The sequence below is a fragment of the Trachemys scripta genome, chromosome 3 (assembly GCF_013100865.1).
Source record: "Trachemys scripta elegans isolate TJP31775 chromosome 3, CAS_Tse_1.0, whole genome shotgun sequence".
Taxonomy (NCBI): domain Eukaryota; kingdom Metazoa; phylum Chordata; order Testudines; family Emydidae; genus Trachemys; species Trachemys scripta.
In genome coordinates this window covers 100,936,567-100,963,512 of record NC_048300.1, presented here as the reverse complement: position 1 = coordinate 100,963,512, position 26,946 = coordinate 100,936,567, and the positions used below count along the sequence as shown (strand labels likewise).

At 37.8% G+C, this 26,946-nt stretch overlaps 1 long non-coding RNA gene across 1 annotated transcript in view; it reads left to right on the top strand.

The window, feature by feature from the left end:
* Positions 1-26,946, top strand: part of LOC117874881 — a 364,430-nt gene that overhangs the window by 216,778 nt on the left and 120,706 nt on the right. The window contains exon 7 of the long non-coding RNA XR_004645101.1: positions 20,479-20,596. This is a non-coding gene — a long non-coding RNA (uncharacterized LOC117874881). The remainder of the gene's footprint in view (positions 1-20,478; positions 20,597-26,946) is intronic.

The following is a 26,946-nucleotide window of genomic DNA, read 5'->3' as shown; positions in this document are numbered from 1 at the left end:
CCCAGTTTGAACCAAGATACGCAACTTCGTTCGAGGTATCTTAGTTCGAACTTAAAGGTACTTACCGTGGGTCCACACGTGGCAGGCAGGCTCCCCCGTCGACTCCGCCTACTCCTTTCGCGGAGCAGGATTACCGGCGTTGACGGCAAGCACTTCTGGGATTGATTGCTTGCCGCCAAACCAGCGGGTAAGTATAGATGTACCCTTAGACTGGAGAGGGAGAGACAAGGAATAGGAAAGACCTTGCAGAATTGGATGAGTTACTGCCTGTACTTTGAGAAGAGAACTGCATAAAAATATGCAACTTTCCTGTTTTTCTGGACTGGAGGAAACTTCTGAGATCAAGTTAATTAAAGGCATGTAGTTAACTCCTTGCTTTTGATTAATCCTTCTCTTAAGAATGTGTGACTTGAGATCCTGAGGTGTAAACAAGATGCTGGAGACATACAACCATGGTATACTATACGCACCCCTTCTATTAGCACAGTTTCTTTAATGCCAGCATTTTCCTTTATTTTAAAACAAGTTTATTTCTTCCTTTTCTGAACCTTTGCGAGGCAGAATCAAGCAGTGCTGGAATGTATTCCTTTTAAAGGCATTATTTGTGCATCAGGAATTCTTTTGAAAATATGATTCATGATATCTGTAGTTCAAGGTTCTACAGAACTTCAAAACATAAGCCATTGCAAAGAATAAAATTTTGAAAAACAATATCATAGATCCCTGGAAAAGGAAACAAAGCTCTGCTTCATACCCCCTTACACATATGCATTCAGTGATTAATTATGTCTATGTGGAATAGTGCAATGGAAAAACCAAAGGTTGTCAAGATAAGAATTTATTTTACTAGCATGTTTCTATGGGAGAAATAAGCTTGTCTTAAAACCCAATGGGAGACATTTTGAGTATGAAACATGAATTTTGAACCCAAATTTCATTAAGAATTAAGGAAATACATGCAAAATGTGTTCAAACTGAGCTCATGGAGATGAAGTTTGGTCTAAGGAAATTTGCAAGTTCACCAGGGAAACTTTGTAGTAAGTGTGATATTACACTTGTAGTTCATATGCACAGGGAAATATGTGTTTGAACCACTGGCTCTGAGGCTGCTTCAGGGAAAGGCTAATTATTTTTTCAAACCCATGTTTTAAAAAAATCATTGGTATCCTTTAAAGTGTTGAATATTTTGCTGTCAATTGTTTGGTTTGGTTTGTTGGACTGTGCTTTTGGTTCCAAAATAAGATGTCCTAGTGCCTAAGTCACTTTTGAGAATGGGAATTTGGCTCCTAAATCATGCTGGTACTTTTGAAAACTTTCCTGGGGTCTGGATTTAAAACACCAAGGCTTAAGGAATTTTGAATTGTACTTTTGGTTTTTCCTATGGTAGGGGTCCCTATCCTGCAATTGGCTATGCACAGGCAAAGCCCCGTACCCAAGTGGAATTGATTGCAGAATTGGGTCCTAGGTTTTGATTTTAAGCTAGTTCAAAACTTCAGTATGTAGCATTTTGGATTTTTATTTGGTCCTTTCTCTATTTTTCTTCTGAGTTGATGTGAGTGAACAGCCCTGCTCTGAGATCAGTTCTTGGGTTTTATTCGTGATGTATAGCTTCCTACACTATTCCCCCCCGCCAACTATCCATTACTAGCACTCTGTGGATAATGTGATGACAGCTGTTGCCAAAACTTGCCTGTTCATACTAAGTTTGTTTTCCTTGGTATGAAAATGAAGATACGAAACTCAGTAGAGAGATCATTCTGTGCTATGAGAGCTCAAGGTGACTGGAACTAAGTAATTATCCAAGGACAGACTATGATGTAGGCAGCATTTTCCAGATTCCAGAGGGAGGGACAGAGGAGAAGAGAAGGGTATGGGATAGCAGAGGGAGGTGGGGATTTTAAATTGGGGGATGGGAAGAGAGACAGAGCACTTCTTTTAAAGGAAAATGAGCAGCCAGCAGAGACTAGATGAGTCTCAACATGGGGTGAGGGTGGAGGGCCTAGCAATTGCTGAGACAGTCAATAGGCAGATTGTTCATCACACATTGCTAGGAGATTAACTGAGCAAACATTCAGACAATACTGCATAAAGACTTCATCCTGTGCGAGGGAAACAAAGAGACTGAATCATCACAATCCAGCCAAAGGCTTGATGATGGCCACACTTAATGAAATCTTTTTGGGTTTGAGAAAGAAAATATATCGAGGTTTTTTTTTCAAAGAGTGTATTATCTGTCCCCAGAAATATCACAAGTTCAACAGTTTTTTATTTGTTTTCTTTTGTTGGTATCTTACATTGGTTGGTAAACTTTTCAAAAGCCAAATTGCAGTAACAATGCAATCCCTTTTTAATGTGATTCTGTTAAAATGTCCTTTTTCTGATTAGGAATGGAGCTTGACTCTTCTCTTCTCTCAAATGGGTAAATCCCCAGTATTATCACCTTTGTTTATAATGCTAGAGATGCTTAACTCGAGCAAAATACTTGACTTCCTGGATGCTATTATAATACAGTTTGATGTTATTTTTCCAGTATTTTAGGAAGTACTCAATCTCACAGTTTGTCAGTGCTTAACTCATTGCTAGCAGGGAAAATAAGTATGAAATTTTGGATTATATTAAATAATGGCCCAGCTTTCGTCCATGTCCCCTTTTAAAACAACAGAACAAATATTATTAAAGAAATTACTTACCATCTAGCGTTCAGGAGGCTGAGAGAGCCATGAGAAATATGCTGCAAGAATATTAAAAGAATATCTTGCCAGACAAATTTGATTGCATTTTTTAGATAGAAACACAAAATTAATAGAGGGAACAATTTAGATACAAATGCCAAAACTGACCTGAAGAAGAGCTCTGTGTAAGCTTGAAAGCCTGTCTCTCTCAGAAGTTGGCCCACTGAAAGATTTTACTTCGCTCACCTTGTCTCTCTAATATGCTGGGACCAACATGGCTACAGCAATAGCACATACAAAATTGTCAAGTGTCCACTAATTTTGGGTGCCCAACTTGAGACACCCATCTTGGCCTCATTTGCGAGAGGTGCTGAACACATTGACTTCAGATGGAGTTTTCAGTGTTCAGAGTTTCTGAAAATCAAACTCTGAAAATTAGTGTCTAAAACTACCCAAATTTTTGAAAAACTAGGCCATTGTCTCTCAGTAGCTTAGGACATTTAAAACTAGACTGGACTGTGTACTAGAAAATGTATGGCATTGGCTGGGAAATGGGCATTTAGGACAGTTTTCCATCTCTAATTCCATGATCCTAAGCGTAAGTACATCAGAACTAATTTAATCTTTGGGTTGTGGTGACATGAATAAACCATTTGAGGTTCACTGTCATGATTCTTAATGTCATAAAACCCCTTCTGATAGAATTAAAGCCTTATTGTATACAGTTGTGGTACATCATTCCTTGTGTTTATGTTCTACAGTCTAGACTAGGAACATTGGTATCCTCCAGGGCTGTCCACATAATCTTTTATTGTAAATGTGTTATTTGGATTTTAGAAAAATAAATATAAATATACAGCAGGTTTTAAAACCAAATGGCTTTCTAATATAATAACATAAAAATCCTTCAGAATGTTATAGGGAAAACCTGTTTGTTAGAGCTGCCTCAAGGCTGTTAACTGCTGTGGGTTTTTTGCTTAATTATTTGTATTTATTAATTTGCTTTTATCTTACTTGTGACAATCAGCTCCATCTCATTAATACCAGCAAAGACATAGAGGAATGGAGAGAGTAAAAGAGAGAGATTTTTCGATTTAACATTGTAAAACTTTAGGCAGTGGGTTAGGAAACAGATCACATACAGTTCAGTAGCAGAACTGAAAGAAATTTTAATAACACCACCAGCACAAAATTATGGGCATCAATATCTGATAGTTTATATATTGAAATAACTTGTAAATATAATGGGAACTGTTATGTACATGAACATTTTTATGGGTCCAATTGATGTGTTGAGGGGAAAATAAAAAAAAAGGCAGAAAATTGTGGAGATACGTTACATACTTTATAATTGATTTTCCAATAAACTGTTAAATAGCTTCAGCTTCCAACATGCTGCAGCATTTCATAATTAACATAAATCTGCAAAAGATGCTCACAAATGTTTTTTAGTTAAATAGGCAGCTTTTAAATGCCTGGATTGGTTCTCTTAATATCTAGATCACCCCAACCATTATATGATCTTTGGAAAATAAAGTGCATACAGTTTGGATTGGTCTGCAAGGCAGGGGGCTTTCCGAAATCCAAGAAAATGATTCTCATTTAAAAGCTTCTAGTCCCTTGTAAAATATAATAGAATATATTTCAGACACAGGTGATGCTGGCTGCTCTTTATAGTTACTATCGGGATTTACTGTTCCTGAAGTTAAATATTGACTTTGGCTTCACTTTGGTCAATATTTATCTCTCAGATCAATACATTTTAATATTGACTTCAACTGAAGTCATCATTCTGCTCAGTATTACCTCTCAATGATTGATTCCAATATCGCTTCCCCTTCCCTTAATAGATCTCTTATTTTCATATATTCAGGCCAGATAGTGTTGGAAGATCTTTTTGGATCAGTAGTCTAACTCTTTGCATAAAGCACTACCCTTCCCATAAATCTGTTTTTATCCTTTCCTTGATCACTTTTACAGACTGTACTATAAATGCCTCCCCCTATGCAAACTGTTACCAGGTCTGGTCTTAGTATCAAAATGTTGTTCTTAATGACTAAACAAAATATATCATTTTCAGAGAGCAGCATAGCCTGTAGCATTTTTGGAATTTTACGTATCAGAAAGTAAATGCATCATTTCTCAATGTTAGCCCTTTACTCTTTAACTTTTAGTACCCAGTGTGAATAATTATTTTCCCTCTTCTATATTGCTGCCCTTCAGATATTTAGCACTATCTCATATAGCTTTTTAAAATCCTGATTTATTTAAAGTATTAAATGTCTTCAAATGGTCCTTGCAAATTTTACCTTCAAGATCTTCTATTATCTTGGTTTTCTCAGTACAGTTTATTTTAGAAAAGAATTTCACAATCAGTTTTACCCAAATGTGGTTTACCTAATGACACTGATATCATTTTTTTCTATTAGTAGGATCTATGAGGGCAATTGACTAAAGCTTCTTTACAAAATACAATTACAAGTAAAGTTCCTAGTGGCTCTGATGCATAGAAACTTGTTAATGCACAATTTTGTTGCCAATCTCCCCAGCTCCTCCTCCCAACCTTTAGAAAGATCTGTTCCTTTTACAAGTATAGTATTTACAGGTCTCAGTGACTTTATTAACTATGCTCTGGCACATAGAAATCTTCAAGCTTGTTCCATTAAAATACACTAGTTCTCTTTGGTTCTTTTACAATTTTTTTTTTTAAATCCAACCTTTCTTTTGTCCTTTTGGCTAAAATGCATGTTCTGATTATCTTCTATCTTCTGTGGCTTTCCTGAATCTCATCTGAGATGCTCAAAGATAGAACCGCTCATCGTGCTGTGCCCTTTGAGTGTGATGTGTTGTCTATCTATTTAGTCTATCCTTGGGGAAGGATCTTCCTTTCTGTATTGTGCAGCTCCAAGTACATTGTGAGTGATTAACTAATGAATAAATAATTTAGATGAGCTCTGCTAAATGTTTTCAACTCATAAAGATGAGCCATTTGAGTTATTGCCAAAGGCTTTAATCTTTACAGTCGTTTTTTAAAACTCTTGAAAATTTAAAAATGGGTGAATGAATATGGCTCAACGTTCAAGAAAATATCCACTTCTGGGGTTGAGACCAATCATGGAAAATTTCATCTGAAAGGGAGAATTTTCAGAAAGATTAAGGATGTGAACGAATGGGGAACAGATGTCTCAATACACTTCTTAACCGTAGCCTTTGCTACCAGCAAAAGTTAAAATAAGGTTAACACTGACTAGTAGAATTATTAATAGGCGGAGCCCTCTACTGTTCTAGTGTTTTGGTGTGAGGTCTGTGTCCTACAAACTAAAATAAATCTCTTCCACTTCGACTGAGAATGTCATGGAAAAATTGCCAAAAGAGAAACAAAACCCCTCCTTCCCTCTTTATACAAACAGTCATTCTCTGTGAGATAAATTATCAAAAAGGATACAATCTTTTTTTCCTTCTATTTTTTTCAGTGTAGTTCAGAGAACTTAGATGAACACATTCCCCCCCCCCCCTCTCTCTTTCTCTCTCTCTGAGAAACTGAGAGAAAATGGCTTCTGATGACCTTGCATGTTACTTGGGGTAGTTCAGCTAATTAGAGACACAGCCGAAATCCCATGTGACTTGCCCTATGATGAACTTTCCCAACTAACGCAGTTCAAACTCTAAATGCATCAGCAAAAAGCATCTTTACAATGTTCACTGCCATCCAAAAGAAAAAGTTTATTTCCATCTTGACACACGTTTGTTACAGGAATGGATTTCCAGAAACTTTGTTTCAGGAGAACAGAGACTGAATTTTTCAGCCGAACCAAATGCCCGTCTTAAAGACTTGCAATTTCACTTTCTCCCCTTAGGCAGAGATTGAATTTGACAAGAGCCTTCAAGGTGGGTAGCTGAGGAGCTGGCATTTTGATTTTTCCCAACAAAAATAGATTTAAAGAATTTGCAAAATTGAAATTTACCCACAGACATTTTGATTTTGTGATCAGGGTTTTTTCCATTGGAATGGAAAATTCCTGACCAGCTCTGCCCATTGCCTGTTTCTGAACCCAGGCTGAAGTCAAGTTCTAAAGCATCCTCGATTCAAGTTTAATGATTTGCACAATTTACTCCTTATTACTTGCAGTCATTAAGAATAGGGGTATTAACCTTAATTTCCTGGTCAAATTATAAATTTCCCACTGCATTAGCACCTAGATAGAGGATTTTTCTTTGCTTCCTGCCCTAACATGTTGTGTGGCATATATGTGCAATGTAAAAAGGCTCTAAAATTCTACCCTAGTAGTGTCTGCTTTTCCCTATATATTCTTTACCTACCCCACAGGGGCATCATGAATCTGAATTACTGTTGATAACATGCTTTGAAATCCTTGGATAAAAGACTTGGTAAAGAACACTTTATAGAATTATTGTTAATGCCAGTAATAATATCTATATTATTAATAATGCTATTAATGCCCTGGTTGTGAATTTAAAAGGGAAATGAAGGTTCCGTGTAGTAAATAATGTGCTAGCTCGTTAGAGAAAACTCTGAGAAATAATGAACTGTTTTTCAGATTTAAGTCACACTTCCAAACAAGGCAATACAGAAATATTCCCTAAATGGTGGACTGGTGACTTATTTAACACGGAGGCCTGGCATGGCTAACTGCCTCTTAGATCTCTTAGAAGACAGCGCTGAAAAGGCTGTGCCATTGCACCACAAACAGCAACAAAACTGCTCTGCAGCTGAAACAGATGGTTGCGGATGGGGATGACAATACTAATGTGAACTGTGGATGCTTTCCTTCTGTATTGCAGCCCTTAGGGTGAAAATAAGAATGCCTTATTGCAAGTGGCCTTGTGTGCTGCCTCTTCCTTCTCCACAAACTTTGGCAAAACCATACTATCAATCACATGGAAGAGGATGATGAGATATTTGAGAAATTTCAGAAGAAATCCTGTCTCATCATTGCATGAACAAAGCTGATTTCCTTCTCCCCAACAGGAATGGTCAATGCATAGGAAGAAATTCTTCATCTTGTCCCCACTAGCTGGCTGATCAAATTTAACAGCTTTTTGGCATGTCTGACCTGCTTTGAAGCCCTACGTTCAAAGCCAAGAAAGACAGAGAAAATGTTATGATTCTTAAAAAGTCACAAAGGACTACAGGTTGAAGGGATTGATTTGAGATTAGAATAATTAAACAAGTTTTGCTTGAATAAACAGCTACTGATGGGTTGGGAGTGCACACAAGTGTCTACAAGTGTTGAGAGGAGAGGACTGTAAACTTCACTGAAGGAAGTATTATTATTTTTGGTGATACAAGGGGACATATCTGGGGAAATTTGCTGGCATACTTATATCTTTATATCATTCTTATACCAGTTATATCTGTATAACTCCCTGTGTGGATGTTTTTATTTTGGAATAAGAGTGTCCACAAGAGGAGTTATACCGGTATAATTATAGTGGTAAATTTCCCTGTGTAGACAAGACCTAATGGAGTGAATAGGGTCCAATCTTGACCGAAGCATTTTTTTCTCTACTGTAATAACAAATAATATTTAACCTAATGGGGTTTTATTGTTATTTAATCCATCCCACTGCTGCTGCAGAACTGTTCAATACAGTTTAGTTTGTAAAACGTTATCCAGATAAGTCTCAATTAAAGGTCTCAATTAACAGTGTTTCTATCATGCCCTTTGGAAAACTATTTCATAAACTGAGCCTTGTCTATACACACAAGTTGTACCCCTTTACCTATGTCAGTATAGTTAATGGGTGAGGGGGTTGACACTTTAGCTATACCAGAATAGTTAGTGGTACAGCTTTCTAATGTAGGCAAACCTCATGTGGTGCACAGGCCTTGGGCTGACCCTCTGCACCACAGTAGATTTCACCCTGAGTATGTAGTAAAGGGAGAGTGAGTTGGGGTAGAGACACTGGATGAACATGTATCTCTTCCTCTAGTCCTAAGTGTGTGTCATGATTATCATCTGGAAATAAGCAGAAAAGGGGCAGATGGAGCTAACTGACAGTTCTGTATTCCCTCCACATACATGTGGAGATAGAAAGTGATGAGATTCTACAGAGTGTGGCGAATGAATATTTGGGAGAGTGGTGTCCACCATCTTAAGAAATATCTAATACCATTGCCATTCCATTCCCTAGCCATTCTACTGGTGTGGAAAACATAGTTAAATGTGGATACCCTCAGTGAAAAATCCATCACTCCCATGCTCCTTCACTGTCAAGGATGTGACTGACTGAAAAGTGGTGTTGAATTTTCAAGATGAATAGAGAATGTTTTACCTAATGTGCTCTAGCTATTGCAATTTGTTACTTCCATTTTCAAACTGAAACCTCTGAAATCCCCCAGCATCTTGAGGAAACGTTCTCAAATGTAGGAAGCAAACTGACAAGTGCAAAGAACTGTTGTGATATAGGCAATGTTAATTTTCAGACAGACAAATTTCAGTATAAGTTTTATAAAGATTCACCGAGAGAAGCTTTCATCACTGCTACCAAAGATGGATGAAAATATACCCTAACACACAAATACAAGATGAAGAATTTTTTTAATGCATCTGACAACTGGATACCCATATTAGATTGTCCAAGAGGTCTTTTGTAGTTCTTTGTTGTTCTACATACATTTTTTTGTTGTTTCTATTACTGTATTGACTTTGCAAACCTGACTCTTCTGTTTATACACTCACTAGTTATTTTTGTCCATTTATTTAAAATGCTACATGATCTCCTTTGTTTGCAGTGTTTGCTGTATTGGTCCCAGGATATTAGAGAGACAAGATGGGGGAGGTAATATCTTTTACTGGACCAACTTCTGTTGGTGAGAGAGACAAGCTTTAGAGCTGTAGTTTGTCTCCCGTAAGCTTGTCTCTTTCACCAGCAGAAGTTGGTCCAACAGAAGATATTACCTCACCCACTTTGTCTCACATGCTCACTTTATCTTTTTGTGCATACAAAATGTAAAAGCAACTCTACTGCTTTTGTTCAAACAATTGGTGTTCCTTTTATTTTTTTTAAATCTTCCCATTTTAATTTAGGTATGCAACAAAAGTGAGTTAATTTAGGTATGCAACAAAAGTGAGTTTTGCCCAGTTAAACCCTGCCAGGCCCCTGAATTAAATACCAACTTGCCATCTTTAAACTGGGGGTATGAGATAGCACAACCTTTTCTACTTCTTGGCTTTTCCTTTCTGTTTGATGCTACCTTTTCTTTCATTTGTAGATCCTTCTCTCTTTTCCCCCTCCCGTCCTGGGGACTTATTTCCTTCAAAATTACCTGCCTTATTGTCCTACTCTTCCCTTCAACCATTGCTGCTCAATTGCTGGTCCAATAATCAATAGAATATATCTGCAATGTTCTCCTTTTCCTGAGTCATCATTCATTTTGTCAATCAGGTTGGCTTTTAGAGAAGCTGAGGCCTTGTCTTGACATAGGATTACCGACATAAATTGCTAGTGTAGACCACGCCCTAGACTTGTAGAACATATTAGTTAGGCTATGTTTACGCTACTAGTCCTGCAGTGGTACAGCTGATACTTGCTGCAGTGATTTTTCCATAGTAAATCCAGTAGATTTCTGTAGTAAATCCATCCCATCAGGAGTTGGTAGCTATGTCAACAGAAGAATTCTTCCATCAACCTAGTAGATCAAGCCTATATAGTGGCTTAGATTGGCTTAACTATGTCTCTCAGGAATGTGAATTTTTTACACCCCAGAGCAATGTAGCTAGGTTGACTGAAGATTTAGGTGTAGATGAGGCCTTTAGATTGTGTTATTTAATGTGTTCTAGCAACATAACTTTTTAAACACTGCTGTAGACAAAGCTTGAGTTAATATCTGTCACTCAAACTCTGTTCCCTCCAAGCCAGCCTTAAAATGTCAGCATGAGCATTTTGACCACTACTAGAACCTCAAAATATTTTTTTTCTTCTGGAAAATATTGAAATCACAATCTTCAAGAGGGGTTAAAATTTTCTGGAATGCTTTCTTAATTTAGGCTTTAAAATCCCTAAAAAAGTGAATGTGTAAGAAACATTGTGGAAATTATCTTTCCTATAGTATAACATTACAGTTGTACAATATTTAAAAGATTTTAAATTATTGCTGTCTAAAATTGCTGCTAATGGATTTTGCTCTGGGGTAGAAATTGTCATGCTCAGTCTCCTGCCCTGATTACTAATTATTGTTGTCCTTGTCTCAGAGAAACTCAGTTCTAAGACCAGGCAGCTATATTTAGTTATAATGCTCCAAGAAAATTCAACACCAATCATGTTTAAAAATAGATGTTCAGCAGCATATAAATAAAACTTCTTTACAGAAGAACACCTACTGCATTATTACTCTTTGTGATCTCCAAATTAGATTTTATTCCTGGATTCTTTCCTTTTTCTTTTTAAATAAATGTAGTCCTTGGTATTGAAGTTCTCTGCTTATGCCCAGAACAGGTAGCGTTGGAATGAGCAATACATGCTTCCCCCACATGTGAACCAAGAGGAAGTGTTTATAAGGCTCTGTTTACACTATAACTATAATCAAGTCATGGAACCCAATTACAAACATGGTTGTCCCCTGACCTGATTAAAACGCAATTTAAAGCTGAAAGACACAGGGGAGCTGTAACAATTTTTATAGTAGGGGTGCTAGTGGTGGGAACCATGGATTTGGTGTTTGTTATTACTATTTCATACAGGGGGTATGACAGCACCCCCAGAGCTCCTAGATGCAGCACCACTATGTAGACATAGCCTAAGAGTATTCCTTACAATGGAATAAAACTTTGGACAATCAAAGGTTTAGGATTGGTTGAGAGGACATGGTCAGATCCCATTTAACTACACTTTCATTTGTGTTGTAATCAGGTCAGGGTCACATTGTAACGTGGTTCCCTGCATCTAACACAGTGTAGGTGTGACCTGTGAGTTGGGTTAGCTCAGTTCAATCTTCAGGCCCATTCACTCTATGGCCTAATGAGTCTGCTGATGTTAGTACCAATTAGTGACACTATAGTGGAGGGAGTTATGAGGTGGACAGTTGGAATGAGCCCACCAACTCACCAAACTGCTATCAAAATCCCAGGTGGAATTGTACTTGGGGCAGCTAGTGTAATCACCCATACTGCCATGACTACACTCTTATTTTTTAGTGTGTTAACTCAGCCAAAGCTAGCGCAGAGCAACAAAAGCATTTGGAAAAAGGGTGGTCATCTTATTTGTGCACATATATTCCAGAACAGCCTTTGGAGTTGATCCTGCTGAAATGTATCTTAAAAGGGCTTTCAGTTCATCACCTAAATCACTTGCATCAATATCCCGTCATGTGTCAACCTTGTCTCTAGTGCCCTGCATTGCTGGGTAGGTCTTCGGGTATAGTGAGGAGTTTTGGAATATCATACAACATCCCAAATATACTGCTGTGTTCCTTGAGCTGCATGAAACGTTCTTCAACTGACTCTATTGTACAACCTAGCACCTGGTTAAAGAATTCAACTTTGAATTGTTGTTTGGGGTCTCTTATGGGATTATCTTGTGCCTCCTAATCAAAATGTCTTCTTCTTAGGTGACTCTTGTATTTTTGAACGGGTGGGAAAATAACTTCAGAGTGAAGTTCCTCTGTCAACTTCTGTGCACTCTTCAGAATGTTTTGAAATCCCTCATCTGACCGGTAAGACTGTAGGTTCTGTCTTTGCTTTGCTAGTTGTTTCATTGCTCCAGATATATCAAGGTCAACACCTTGAAGTCTCTTGCTTATAACATTTATTTCAAACAGTATGTCATGCCACAACACTAAGCCATACAGAAATTTGAAGTTATGTATGTTTCTGGTGATTCCATTTCCCTCTACCACTGTTCTCCCACAAACAGTTCCTGTCATAGCATTATCCTCCATAATGGCAACTATGGCATCATCTATCTTCCCAATTTGGTGTTGGATAGGCTTTGTCGCCTCCACTCGACTTTCCCATCATGTGGCACTCAGTGGTTTCAGTGTCAGAGAGGATGTTCCCAGATGTTGCTTCAAAATTTGCCATTGATGAGTTGATGCAGAGAAAAATACATAGCTGCTTTGAATTACATTAAAAAATTCAACAGCCTCACTAGAAGCTGAAGCTGCATCACTGACCACCAAGTTCAATGAATGGGAACTGCATGGAACAAAAAAAGCTTGAGGGTTTAACTCTCGGATCCGTGTCTGCACTCCTCTGTTCTTTCCTCTCATGTTGGCACCAATATCATAGCCCTGACCTCTCATGTCAGCTATCACAATTCCTGTATCTTCCAGCTTTTTAAGAAGCACATTTGTCATACCAGCTCCTGTAGTATCATCAATATCGATAAATTTTAGAAAATGCTCTCTGACAGTCACCATTGCAGGGATATTTTCACTAGGTTTTGTTGTTGTTAAAAAATGCACCATTAAAGTCATTTGTTCCGTATGGCTGATGTCAAGTGTGAGTCCAGAATAATAGAGTAATATCTTGCTGACTTCAGATCTGCCACAATCTTCTGTTTGATTTTTGTTGCCGGTAACTGTATGATCTTATTTTGAATTGTTTTTCCAAGGTAGTGGCTTGTGTACATTTTTTGAGTGGTGACTCTCCTTAGATGCTCCTGGAGTACAGAATCAAACTCAGCCATCAGGACCACAATTTTAAGGAAGTTTCCATTGTTTGGCACATACAGCTGATCTAAAGTGCCACGCAGTGCTACATTTTGGGTAGCAAGCATTCTCACAATGGCAATGAGCCTTTTCAGAACATTTTGCCAGTAAAGAGACTCTGATGCAATCTACTCTTGATGCTGATCATCTATGGTGGCCTTTAACCTTAGTCTCATCTCAAGCTCTTTCCACCTATGGAATGCTCTCTGGTGATTTGTTGCCTTCTCATGGCATGCCAGATTTCTAGCCAGATTTTTCAAGTCCTTTGTTCCTGTAGAACCCAATGTGGCTGGAACATTAGACTGGAAGAGTTTGCAACAAAAACAGTATGCAGCATTCTGGGTTTTTTCTTACATAAGCCAGGCTTCTCCACTTTGTCACCATTGGGGATTTCACGCCAGTAATGTGTTGGAAGGAAACTTCTATTTTCATTGTCTTTGGGGAACATGAAGTTTTTTACTTGCTGTGGCCCAGGCAGAACAAGGAAGTCTCTCAGGCTACTGCTCAAGTGGGTCCATAGTCCTGGATCATCTAGACTTAAGGAACTAAACTCAGCAGCAGCTGTTTCTTGCGTCTCCACCACACTCTTCTCTGATCTACACTTTTCTTCAGGAACGTATATGGTTACATCCATTTGAGATGGAGATATGGATGCTGCAGTAGCTGACAGGTCACCTTCACTCTGACTAACTGGAAGATCAGTCATCTCCTCACCACTCACATCCTCACTGGTGCCGGAAGGCTCACTGTGAATATTTGTGTCTATGTATCTCAGGAGAGCTCCTTCCTGCTTAGATAGAAAAGCTTCCTTTGCTTTCTTTCTTTTCTGAATGCTGCCACAGAGGGGCATTTTCTTCTTTCACTCATGACTGCTGTTCTGTGCCAGCTATAGTGACTCTCCAACACTCAATTGAAGGGGACAAATAAGCAGACTGGTAGCAGGGCCTGAGTGAGGGAAGATATCAGCGTCTTAAAGGCGTAACTGGCTCCTACTACTTCAGTTGACTGCCTGTTCCCCTCAAGTGGGTTCAGGGAAGCAGCAGGAAACAGGAAGCTCCCTGAGAAGCTGCTGTTAATCAGGCCAGGCTCCTGGGGGTGCCAGAAAAGTACATAAGAGGCTTTTTTGTTATTCCCTCTCATCTTTTCTTTTGCCTGCCTGTTATGTCTCTTGTGCCCTCCTTCATCCAGCACAGCACTCCACCATCGCTGTGCATCTAGAGAAGAGAGAATACATATGCACCAGCACCAGACACAATTTTCTACACTCTGGGTAGTGGCAACCTCCCCCCCCCCCCCCCCCCCCCCCCCTCAGTCTGGCACCTGAGGTGGCTGCCTCAGTTCACCTCATGGTAAGACCAGCCCTGGTTGCACATGTGGACAAGCCCCCAGTCCAGTAGGTGGCCTCTGATCATGCCTTCTGTATTGGGCCCCACCTATGAGTTAGGTGGCCATAGGCCTGTCTTCCCTTGGCTTGTGGCCCCCTCTGGGGCTCAGGTATGCGATAGGTATGTGGAAACCTAGAATGAGGCAGCCATGTTCATCCTCAGAAGCAGAAATTTATGCAGTTTTGGAGAGCTGCAAAAACCTAGGCACCTACAGGGTAGAGGCAGCAGCTGAGCAGGAGTTTTTTAGATTGCAGTAGATCCAAAAACTGCATCTAAATGAGGTGTTTAAGTACGTTTGTGAATATGTTTAGTGTCTTACTGAAATGCCCAGGAAACCCTTCACTTTTTATACCATTCTTAGGTGGGGTTGGGTGTTCCTGGTAAAATTCATTTTTGACCACTTGCTTTTGGTAGCACTGGCACTATTTTTTCCCCCAGCTGTTGTAGTATCCTGCTAATGATAGGTACCAAAGTGAGTGATAAAGCCATACAGTTTAAAATTTTTGCATAATTATCACTTCCATTTTCTAATGTGACCTTTGAGGGAAACAAATTAATGTGCGGAAATTGTTCTAGAGGGGGAAAACATATAAATATTCTCAAATTCAGCAAAAAGTTAGTGGCAAAATCTCACTGAAGTGCAATTCTGCTGGGATACCTGCAGTTTTATAGGATGTTATTTCACAGTTCAGGCTTGACTTACCATGAGAGGAGAGCAGGCTGATTGTATCAGATGTAGTGCATTAGCAAGTCATTGGGAACTCAATGCCACAGAAAACATCAATGATTTCTCCCAGTGCAGTTACTCACAAATCAACTAGTTTGGCTGGTTTGGTGGGATGAAATCAGAAATGATCAGGGGGGGAAAAAAACAGTTGCCAACTTTATTTTTTTAAATAAACTACTTGGGACTTTTTTCAGAAATCCTATGATGAAAGTGTCCTTAAGGGTCAATGATTTTTTTTATTTTTAAAACACAGTGGAAGTGATAAATGTAAAACTAAACCAATTGATTGTTTAGTTCTGAAATTTTATCCTTCTGTTCTTCAGATACAAAAGTGGCCATATACATGTCCTGCACTGAATGTTCATATTGTGATAATATGTAGAATAAACTATAATTTTTGGTTCCTAGGAGATAAATTTAACACATTGAAACAGCAAGTTATATTCTACTAACACTCAACCTGGGGAGAATTAATGATAGCCTCATACTGAAGAAAAAGGTTAGTTAAAACTTTAACCCATGTGGAGGTCAACCTTTTGGATATAAAAAGGAAGTAGGATATTATCATCTTTACAAGGATTTCTGACAGTACCGTGGATAAAGTTTCTTTTTATAATTTTCTTTACTATTGTTTTGCTAATCCACTGCTGCTCCGTATTTCCCTGTCACTGGTTGAGTCACATGACCAGTTTGTACAATCCATGTAGTATTGTAAATGCAATGATAAGCATTCTGTAATAAGCTGGGTATTTTAAATCACTGCCATTCAGTTTATGAGGGGTTTGGGGCAAGATATATTTCCAGTGATTCTCTGTGCACCAAGTATAAATGCTGCATTCTGGTAGACTCAGCTATTCCTTAGTAAACTGCAGTGGACAACTACTGCACAAAGGCTAAATCATGAACCAGCAGTGAAACAGCCCAAACAAAATGAAATTGATTGGCTCATAAGGGAAAGGCTAAGAAAACTTCTCTATCTGGTGGCAGGTGCGGAGAAGGAAAATTTAAAGAAACAGGAGACAAATAGAAGAAAAGGAGCTGGAGAGCATTTATCAGATTAATGCAGTGTAACTTTAACAAAAGAATAAGAGTAGATAATGAGTGCTTTAGAACTAACCAAAAATTGATTGAGATGTTTTTAATGTATTAATCTTATTAATGAGCATATGGATCACCTACACAGTGCATAAAACAAACAAACAAACACAATTCAGAACTATGTTGTAGAGCTAATGACGTACAAAGCCTACTTTATTAACTCATGCTAGTTTATATTGTGCTTTTGGTCCTGTAACTATTATTATGGAAGGTAATAAGTGAAAGAATTAAATAATTTAAATGGTGCTGAACTGGCTATGTGTTTGCAGACAAGTAAAATAGTCGCAATACAGTACTTTTATTTATCATGGGCCAGATTTTTAAAGGTATGTAGGTATCTAAAAATACTTCAAAAACTACTCTGATTAGAGCTGGCTGAATATTTTTGAATGAACAATTTGTTCATCTCTTTTCTTTTTCAAAACTATAAATTTTGCCACCAAATTGCTTTTTTAGAAATGTACGTTTTGTTTTGATGAAACCATAAAAGGCAAGACTTACTCAGTTTTTTCAGTGTATGGTTTTTCCTCCCCGTTCTCATTTCCCCCTTCTCAATCACTGTTTTCTGTAAAAAAATGGAAAAAAAGAAAAAGAAGGTGGGAAGGAAATAGTAAAGGAGGAAATCCATACATTTTTTTCATGAAAAATTGAATAAATGAAAAATCATCCTTTTTAAAACCTATGGCTTGAAAATAGCTTTTGAACATTTCAAAGTCTTCATAATTTAAAATATTAAAACTTCAAAGTTTTCCATTGTTTTTTATCAGCTCTACCTATGATCCCAGGTACCTTCAATTTAGATCCAATGTCAAATAGATGTCACGTAAATAGTTCCATAAACTAAAGTGGTACTACTCAGGTGTGTAAGGGCTTCAGGATCATGCCCTCTGTTAAATGAGAGATGCTCCTACCAGACATGCTAATTAAATTACATGTATGCAAAAAATTATGCAACTGCCCCAAACCCGCATATATTTTGTGTATTACAAAAATAAATCTCAGACCAGGCTTTGGACATCAAGGTGTGTAAGGTTTATGAGTGTTTTAAGGACCAGGTCCTCACAAGATAGTTAGATGCCTAACTCTCATTTAAATCAAAGGGAGTTAGATGGCAAAATACTTTTGAGCATCTAGGCCTAAGTGAGCAATAGTCATGTTTCAAGCCAGTTGGGATTTAGCTTCTGGTTTTGGGTTGAAATCATGCAACATTCTTAATTTTAGAAGATGGGCTTCCATGTGAAGCATAATTTCAACACAGGTTTGCTTTGGGATCATTTGAACCTGAAACCCCAAGTGAAACTGAAGAGGTAAGAGGGAATCCAATTGGACTGAAATCAAAGAAAAGAACACACACAACTTTTTTGTGTGGAGTGAATCCTTTGGGAAAGCACTGGACTAGTTTTTAAAAATCATCTATCTGTTGGTTTTTTGCTTTCTTGTTTGTCTGCATTAGGAAAGCACCAACACTTCTTTCTTTGGATTTACTGTAGCACAATCAAATCAACCTTCCTCAGTTTGGTTTTCATGGTTCATTGTATGAGAAAGAACAATGACTTCTTTTGTCAGCCATGCAGATGAAAATTATTTTGCTTATGATTATTCAATATAAATTGTTCCATTGCTACAACAGAACATATCAGCATGGAAGGATTTATTGCCCAATTTTACCTCTCAAGATTCTAAAACATTAGAATACTGCTGTCTACTTTGGCACACAATGAGATAAAGGGTAAAACAGGAAAATCCAAGTATGCTAGGGAATGCTATTGGATGGTCCCCACATTTGATCTACTTTAAAGCATGTACTCTACTTAGGAAATGGGCTGTGTAACAATGCACTTTCTTATTCAACAGATCGGGGTAAAATTTTCCAAAACACCTAAGTATAATGACATGAAAGCCTAAGTCCCATCTGTAAAAGTGACTTAGACATTTAGGAACCTAAATCTCACTGAAACTCAATGTGACTTAGATGGCTAAGGGCCAGATTATCAAAGCTATTTAGGCACCTAAAGATGCAGATAAGCCCCTAGTAAAATTTTCAAAAGCACCAATTAGAGTTAGACACCTAGTTTGCATATGCATTTTTGAAAATCCCACTAGGTACTTATCTGTATCTACAGGTGCCTAAATGCCTTTGACAATCTGGTCCCAAGCTGCTTGTGAAAGTGGGATTTTGGCTCCAAAGTCATTGAGGTGGTTTGGAAAATTTTACTTCTAATCTCCTATTCAAGATCTTATGCGGTTACTGAAGTAACAAAAGTAAATTGTAACTTTTTTTTTTAAATCATTTTCAGCCCAGAAGTCAAAACTGCTGAGGGAATGAGCCGGTTTCTAAACTGACTTATGTATCATCAAAAGTTAACTCAGTTCCATTTGTGGACTTTATCACTTGCAGCTGTACAACCCCTGTGAAGGGTACAGTTTGGTGTGCAGATTCTTTATCCTGGTGATCTACAAGCCAGAATGAGCCCAGGCTGAATTTGCAGAGTTGGTGATTAGATTTATCATCTGTTTACTAGTGAACTGAGCAAATTGTATATGGAAATTACTGAGCCAATAAACACAAAACTCCATACTCCCTATTTTAAGGGTCACTCTCCAAACAAGAAACACATTTTTAAGGCTACCACCACCTTTTAAGGAAACTTAAATCTCAAAGATTTTGCTTTTTAATTATTTCGGATAGCTATGGTCCCCAATCAAACCCCATATCTGAGCATCCTCATCTTTAGAGAAAACTTGTATTCAGATCTGAAGGTTTAGGTTGGCCTTTATAGCTAAAGAAGGCTGAATGTTCGGACCTAGGTCTGAATTTTGCAACTTGGGAACATTTCTAGTACAAACCAAAATTCTGCTCTCAGATGCTCATGCAGATTTCCATGTGAAACTCAGTTCAAGTATCCCCTGGCTTCAATGGAAGCTACTCATGCACATCTGAAGGCACAATATACAGCCGTTGTTTTTTAAATATAGTACTCCACTGAGAATTTAAAAAACAAAAGAAAAGGGAAAAAAAGAAAAAGAAAAAACCCCTCAATGCCACTATTTTTGCGACAACAATATGAAACAATATGTTTTGTCCTTCTGCTGACTCCAGAGTAGCAATTAACCAACCACCCTATTTCTTGAGCAGGATAATGCTGGTGTAAAAGAAAAGGTGATCTGGCATGACTAAAAGGGCCTTTCAGCTGAGATGTAAAATCAAGGCCTTGAATGTTTGTGATTACTGAAGATCTCTGGTGGCAGGGGTGTTCTGGCCAGATTCCAAAATCAGTAAAGACCTTTGTGATCGAACTGTGTGAAAGACACTATATTAATATATGTTGAAGATATAAAACTGAAACAGATGTGTTTAATTTCAGTTTGTCTCAAAATAAGAAACCAAGGTTTGTCAAATGGAAAAGGATAAAATCAGTTGATAAAATGTTATTTTCAAGCCTTTGAAATAATTTCAAGCTATGGGCAGTGAACAAAATTAAAATCTATAAAGGATAGGTTGGCAGTGACCTACACTGACTTCAGAGGGAGGCAAAATTCCTGTCAGTACACTAAGCCAATCATAGAGCTGTCATTTGTAAAGGGAAAAATGCCTTCCAATCCTGAATTCTTCAATATATACCCCATAATTTGTGATTAGATAACTCTCATTTATTAAGACTTTCATACACTGCAGAAGTTATTAATGGTTGTAACACTATCTTTTTTAAACTCTATCCATAGTATTTCACTTGATAACTTCATACAGTAGTGACTATATAATAATAAAAAAATATTTCCTTTTATTTGATCAGAATGTGTCACGTTTCAATGTTATCATATGATTGGACGAGTTTAATTAAAGAAGAGACTGATGAGTTTTTAACTACACACACAGTAATTTTTCACAACTTCATGAAATCCTCTTTCCCTTGTTCTGTCCAGGTTAATCTCTCATCCAATATAAATCCAATCACACCTCTAACTGTCTTTGCTGCTCTTCTCCAATCTCTGCTTTATCTTTCTTGCGGGGAGCCAGTGACAACTGAGCTCAGTAATCCAGGTAAGAATTTATCATTTTGAATAGTGACATATTATTTACAGTGCCATTTCTGGTCAGTTTTTACCATGTAATCTTTTAAAGTTATTTTAAAAACTTGGCATTTTATTTTAAGGGTGAGGGGAAAAAGTCTCTTTTGCCAAATATGGTGGCAGGAGTATGCAAACTGACTTTTTTTGTTCCTTTCAGCAAACTTTGTATAGAAAGACTCATTGCTTACCTCAGTAGTTACAAACTAATGCGCTCTAACAAAATTGGACTAGCCTCACATAGGAAACTGCTAAAGCATATGCTGATTAGCTTCACTGAGACTGAAATGTATTGATAGTTTGTTGTTGACTGTCCAAGGCAGACTTTTAATGAGTTTATCTATCAGATAACACTTAGAATGTATTTAGCTAGCTATACTTTATAACAAGGAAATCACACTCATTCGGTAGAAAGAATGGAATTATATTTTGAAATTTGAATTTTGGAATGTATAAGGATAGGTGTTAGGTTACTAGGTTGGGAGTGACTAAGCTATTTGCTGAGTTACAGCTCTGAATGTACTTAGGCCTGGTTGACACTAGAAAATTAGGTCGGATTAACTATGTTGGTCAGGGGTGTAAAAATCCACAGCTTATTTAAGCCGACCTAAGTCCCCGTGTAGACAGAACTAGGTTGATGTAAGAATTCTTCAGTCGACCTAGCTACTGCCTCCCGGAGAGGTGCTTACACTGAAGTGCTACAGCGGTGCAGCTGTACCATTTTAAGTGTAGATGGGTCCTGATTGTGAACTAGGGGGTCAGATCTGTAAAGGTATTTAGGCATCTAAAAATGTAGATAGCCTCCTACTGGGATTTTTCAAAAGAGCCTAAGCCCCTAACTGCCATTACATTCAATGGGAGTTAGGTGCCTAAGGAGATGTCTACTCTACAAGTGCTACTGCAGCATAGCTACTTACTACAGAAACACAATAACTCCCTACATGGTAATTATACATGTGTTAGTAAAGTTATTGTTGGATTCAGCATTAATCTGTGGAGAAAAAAAGCATGCATGTTAATCAGGGCTGTCCCTATCCATTTGGGTGCCCTACGCAGCCCCCCCACAGCTTTGAGGGCATGGTTCAGACCCTGGGTCTGTATTACAGTAGGCTATTGTGTCTGGCTCAACAAGACAGGGTTCTGGAGTCCCAAGCTGGCAAAGAAAATGGGCTCAGAGGTAGTTTCAGCACATCAGATGACAGTCCCAAGGGGGTAGCTGTGACCAAACCTGTCACAAGGACTTATATCTATTCACGTACTCATGGCTGGCAAACAATACGTGGTCACTGATTATTCGGAAAGCAGGGGACGAATGGCATGACGGACAAAAATCAGTCTGTCTTCTGGCATTGATGATTGTACTAGCTACCTTGTCAAATAGTTCAAAGACTTCTGGAGGATTTATGAAGGAGGTTCACCACATCCCTGTATGCAACAATAGTTGCTGCAATCTTGTGCCAGGACAGATCTGATACCTCGTGTAAATATGTAACTCTTTCTATTTGATACAAGGCTTGATAAAAACTTGGGCGGTGACCACTCACCAAGTCAAATCATTCAACTAAGGGCAAAATTTAACTCCTTAATATTCATTGTCCTACAAAAAAAGATTTCTAAATTTTCTGCAGCATCTCTTCACTTATTTTAAGCTATAACTGAAATAAAGTAACAAGTTCTTGCAGGCCATTTTTAGCTTGAACTAAACCACTTGAACCATGATTTTGTGCTAGGCAAAATGATTTCTTGGTGATATAATCAATTAATTGCTGGCACCTTTTTAAAACTAAGCTTCCTGGATATAATTTAGATTAGTTCTGCTTTAATAAAGGCAACTTGGAAGCATGTTATTTTATCTTTACTTATTTTAAAATAGGAAGAGAAATATGTCATAATGGTGCATTTATGAAAGGATGAATGATGCCTAAAAGCTACAGTCATCCCACAGTTTCATATCTGTTTTTTATTAGATCTATAATTAATCCTCGCTTACACTCAATGCGTGTGACTCATACACGCTGACGGAGGAATGATGACAAAACATGGTATTGTTGATATCATAGAAGTTTCACTGTAAGGCTCTTCAGTACATATAGAACGCCCCCTTGTTTAAGCTGCTTACCCAATAATCACAAGTCACAACAAGGATTGTCTCAGTCCACTCTTTCAAACAACCCTTTTATTTTTGTGCATTAATCCAGCACTCAGTGAAATTCTAGAAACATCTTGTTTTTCCTTGTTTACTGAAAGTTACTCAATGGAAGTCTATTTTTAAACGATCAGTAAGAGTTACTAGGTATAACAGCTGACCAGGCAGGCTTCACAACTCTATTTGCATCCCTGAAGCCCTGGAGGACAGAAAAGAGTCTTTTAATTGGTTATTCAACTTTAGTAGAAACATGCTTTTAGGAAATGAGGCCTACACTGTTGTCTTCACACCAGGCATACTAGCTCCTGTTGCCATGGAAATCTGCTATCGCATGCTAGGTCCAGTGATGTAGAAAACAAGATGGCTTCTTCATTTGTTTAGCCTTAAGGAAAACTACAGATATCAACAAATCATTAAAGGGCTAACAGACACTCAGAATATTTGACCTAAATAAACAACATTTATACTAAATTGTTAATATCTGCATAAGTTTTACCTTCTTGAATGTTTCGTGAAAGTTCTCTTCAATTCTGAACTAAAAAAGATATTTAATGTAACTTATCTTAAATGTCTAGGTTTTGATTTAATCCATTTACAGACAGATCCTGTACCTAAATGTTCAAGTGGGGCTCTCACACACTTAAATGGGTTTAATTTGTTACTTAATTTAACAAGGAATTTAAAAATCAAATAATGGCCACTGATTCAGTGGGTCTCAAAACAAAATATTTCATATGCCTCTCCCCACAGAGCAGAATTAGTGAGAGTAGAGCACTCTGAATTTCACACAGAAATCTTGTTTATTCTGGACTTGGTAACACATGATGCACTAGATCTCTGCATAGTGAGAGACTGCTGCCTGATCAACCAGTCTCTGCTGGCTTGAAAAGGGAGTGACGCTTCCCAGAAAGAGGGAATGTTATATGGAGTTGGTACTTTGGGGGGTGGAAGACATTTAAATGCAGGAGAGAGAAAAACACACAGGAGAATAATCCCATTTAAAAATAAAATAAAATCCTAGGAATCAGTGAAAATAATTTCATAAATGCAGATACCATGGGTACATTCATATACAGGAACCACCAGGTCAATAGAATAATAGATTACAACCTTAAGGTTTCCATAGTCAAGTGTTTCTGTGGTTCTAAAGCAATTGATTAACTGGTAGAATCCTCTTCCCCCACAACCAGCTCCACAGGGAATGATGTGGGAAATTTCACAAGTTCTTGAAAGAAACATTGATGAAAAAGGATCTGTTTTGGTAATTCTTCCAACAAAGTCCTTCACTGGGAGCTTTTAGCACTCTCTGGAATCTGAATGATAAAAGAAACCAATTAACAGTGAGGGACTGGATAGAAAACAAATGGACAAGTTTACTACTTCCTTAATTGAAAGCTATCAGTGACAGATACATATATGTATGCATCCCCATCTATGCTATTTATGCTTCTTGGCTCTATGAGCTAAGTTGTGAAAAAATATAATAGACAAAAAAACCCTGTATGCAGGTTTTGTTTCTTTTTAAATTTTTAATTCTCTTTTGTTATTTTGGCCAGTCACTCTGGGATATCAGAAGGAAATTCCTCCACTCTATTTCCCAAGCTTGATTTTATAAACTGTAGAAAATATTGAGCATAGAGGTTCCTTGTTTCATTTACATGCTGCCCTGGGATTAAAAAGATCAATATGCAGTCCCTGCCCCACCCTACACCCTTACAAATAAAAGGATTGAAAATGCAGTCATTGTTTTCCTGTACATTTATTTAAATTTCCAGTAGTGTCACAGAATACTCTTATTGCAAATATGAGGGGAGGGGTGATGATCGATGGTCACCCTTTACCCATAATATTTTTCTTTCTTAACAAGCTCCAGGCATATTGACCCAGATCTTCAAAGGTATTTAGGCAACTAACTCCCATTGAAACCAATGGAATTAGGCATTTAAAAACCTTTGAGGATCCGGGTTATTGTCTGTGAATACAATTGCATTTGTGCTTCTCCATTATACAATATATTAATTAAACAAATTAGTTACCAAAGGGGAATAGTCTCTGCCCTCCATACTGTACCCAAAACTTCTTTTATTTCAAATCTCCATAAATAAAAGTGTAAAACACAATATATAATCTCCTGTGTTGGTTTATACTGTGGGTTCAGTTCAGAGAGATAGTTGTCAGTAAATATTTTCCTAAACTCCTTTGTATTACTTATTCATCAGGAATTTTACATTACACTTGCTTCTCAAATGTATTTGTGATAGAATGATTTGCGATTCTACCTCATTTTATATGTTGGGTATAAAATTGCTAGAGTGCTCTGTGAGGTACACTATCAATGCCTGATCCTCAATCAATAATATGTGAGTATTAAGGATAATTCTGGCTAGGACATGCGTGAACCCAAAACAATTTGGTATGACAATTTCATTATCCACTCAAAGATTTGTGTGCTTAACTGAACTATTTCCAAACTTCTTGGTCTGCAAATGTTGGGCTGGCAATCTTATGTGAACAGGCTTTCTAATGAGATTTTTGGTACTTCCTACATCTGGCTGAACTGGAGTATTTTGAGAACAGTCTGTCTTTAGGTATTTTGGAACATTTGCTTCTGGCCCCTTGCAGAACTTGAAGTGCAGACATACACACATGAAAAATAATGAGAACTAACTACCTTCACATTTTGAATAATAAAAAGTTTGGGTCAGGTTCAATTTAGTGTTGGAAAAAAGCTTTGTGTACATAGTTGTTTTATCTGAAATGGTTTGCTTATTACTATGGCACTGAACTCTCACCTGCTTACTGATGGTCAGTGAAAATAATATTGTCTGAATTTATACTGAGAATTGTGGCTTCCCAACCAGATAAGTGCCGCTTAGTGCCAGAGTTTGGAACCACAATTTAAGGGCTGGTAGATATCAGTGTGAGAGGAAGGAGGACACAAATTTTAAAAAGAAAAGGTAAGATAAGAAATGGAAGTTTTGATGGGGGAAAGAACAAAGAAAATTGATATAATAATAATACCTAGCTCTTATAGAGCACTTGTCATTAGTAGATCTCAAACAGCTTTTACAAAGGAGGTCAGATTCAGGAAAGAAAGAGGAGAGGTATAGGAAAATGGTGGAAGAAGAAATTTCATGATTTAAAAGATGAGAAATATTCAATTGCAAGTAAAATGTCTGCACTCACAACTGATTTCGTAAATCTGTCCCTGGTAATTAATTACCCCTTGTACTCTGGTGCAGTGATAGAGCAACTAATTTTTCCTTGGAATTCTGCAATGTCTCTCTTGATTTCTGAGTTCATTTTCTGGATTAGGAGGTGTTATGGAAAGAAGTTAGTGGTTCTTGAAATTCTCAGTTGAACATACCTGCCAGTATTTGAAAGATCCCAAACTAAGGATAATATACTGCTAAAACTGCTTGCTCTGGCCACCTATTATTCCTCCTTTGATTTAATAGTTCTCCTGTATCTGCAATTGCCTTTCTTATATTTCCTAATATTGTCTTTAAACTTAAGTTTCCATGCCAATCAGTTTAATTTTATATTGCAGCAATCATTCAAATACCTCCCTGGGTTGCAAAAGAGAGATAGTGGTGGAGTATGGGGATCTGAACTCTGTTTCATTTCCCTTTAATGCCAGCTAGCCAAAAAAAAAAAAAAAAGTTTTAAAAAGGAATAAAGGGGAAACAAAATTCCCCTTGAACAACTCATGTTTTCCCTGCAGAAGAAACTGAGTTATGCACACAAGAGTGCAAAGTTACCTCATCACATCAGAATCATATGGGGGTGGGGAAGGAACCAACTCGGTCTAAATAACCAGGGAGCCACTCCTCACAGGCAGCCCCAGAAGCAGGCTGAAAGTTTTAACTGTGATCTACTAGCTGGGAGTCCCTGTACTAATTTGAGATGAAGAGAAGCTGGTGAGATTTCCCACAATGAGTGTGTGTTGGATGAGTTGAAATCATCCTGCTGGATTCATCCTCCATTGAAAGTCAGTTTAAATTGAGCATTGCTTCTCCACTAGTCCCTTTTCTCCCATGCGTATCAGGAAGTTATTACCCTTTATTGTAGGGTTACCATACGTCCGGATTTTCCCGGACATGTCCGGCTTTTGGGGGCTCAAATCCCCGTCCGGGGGGAAATCCCCAAAAGCCGGGCATGTCCGGGAAAATCGGGAG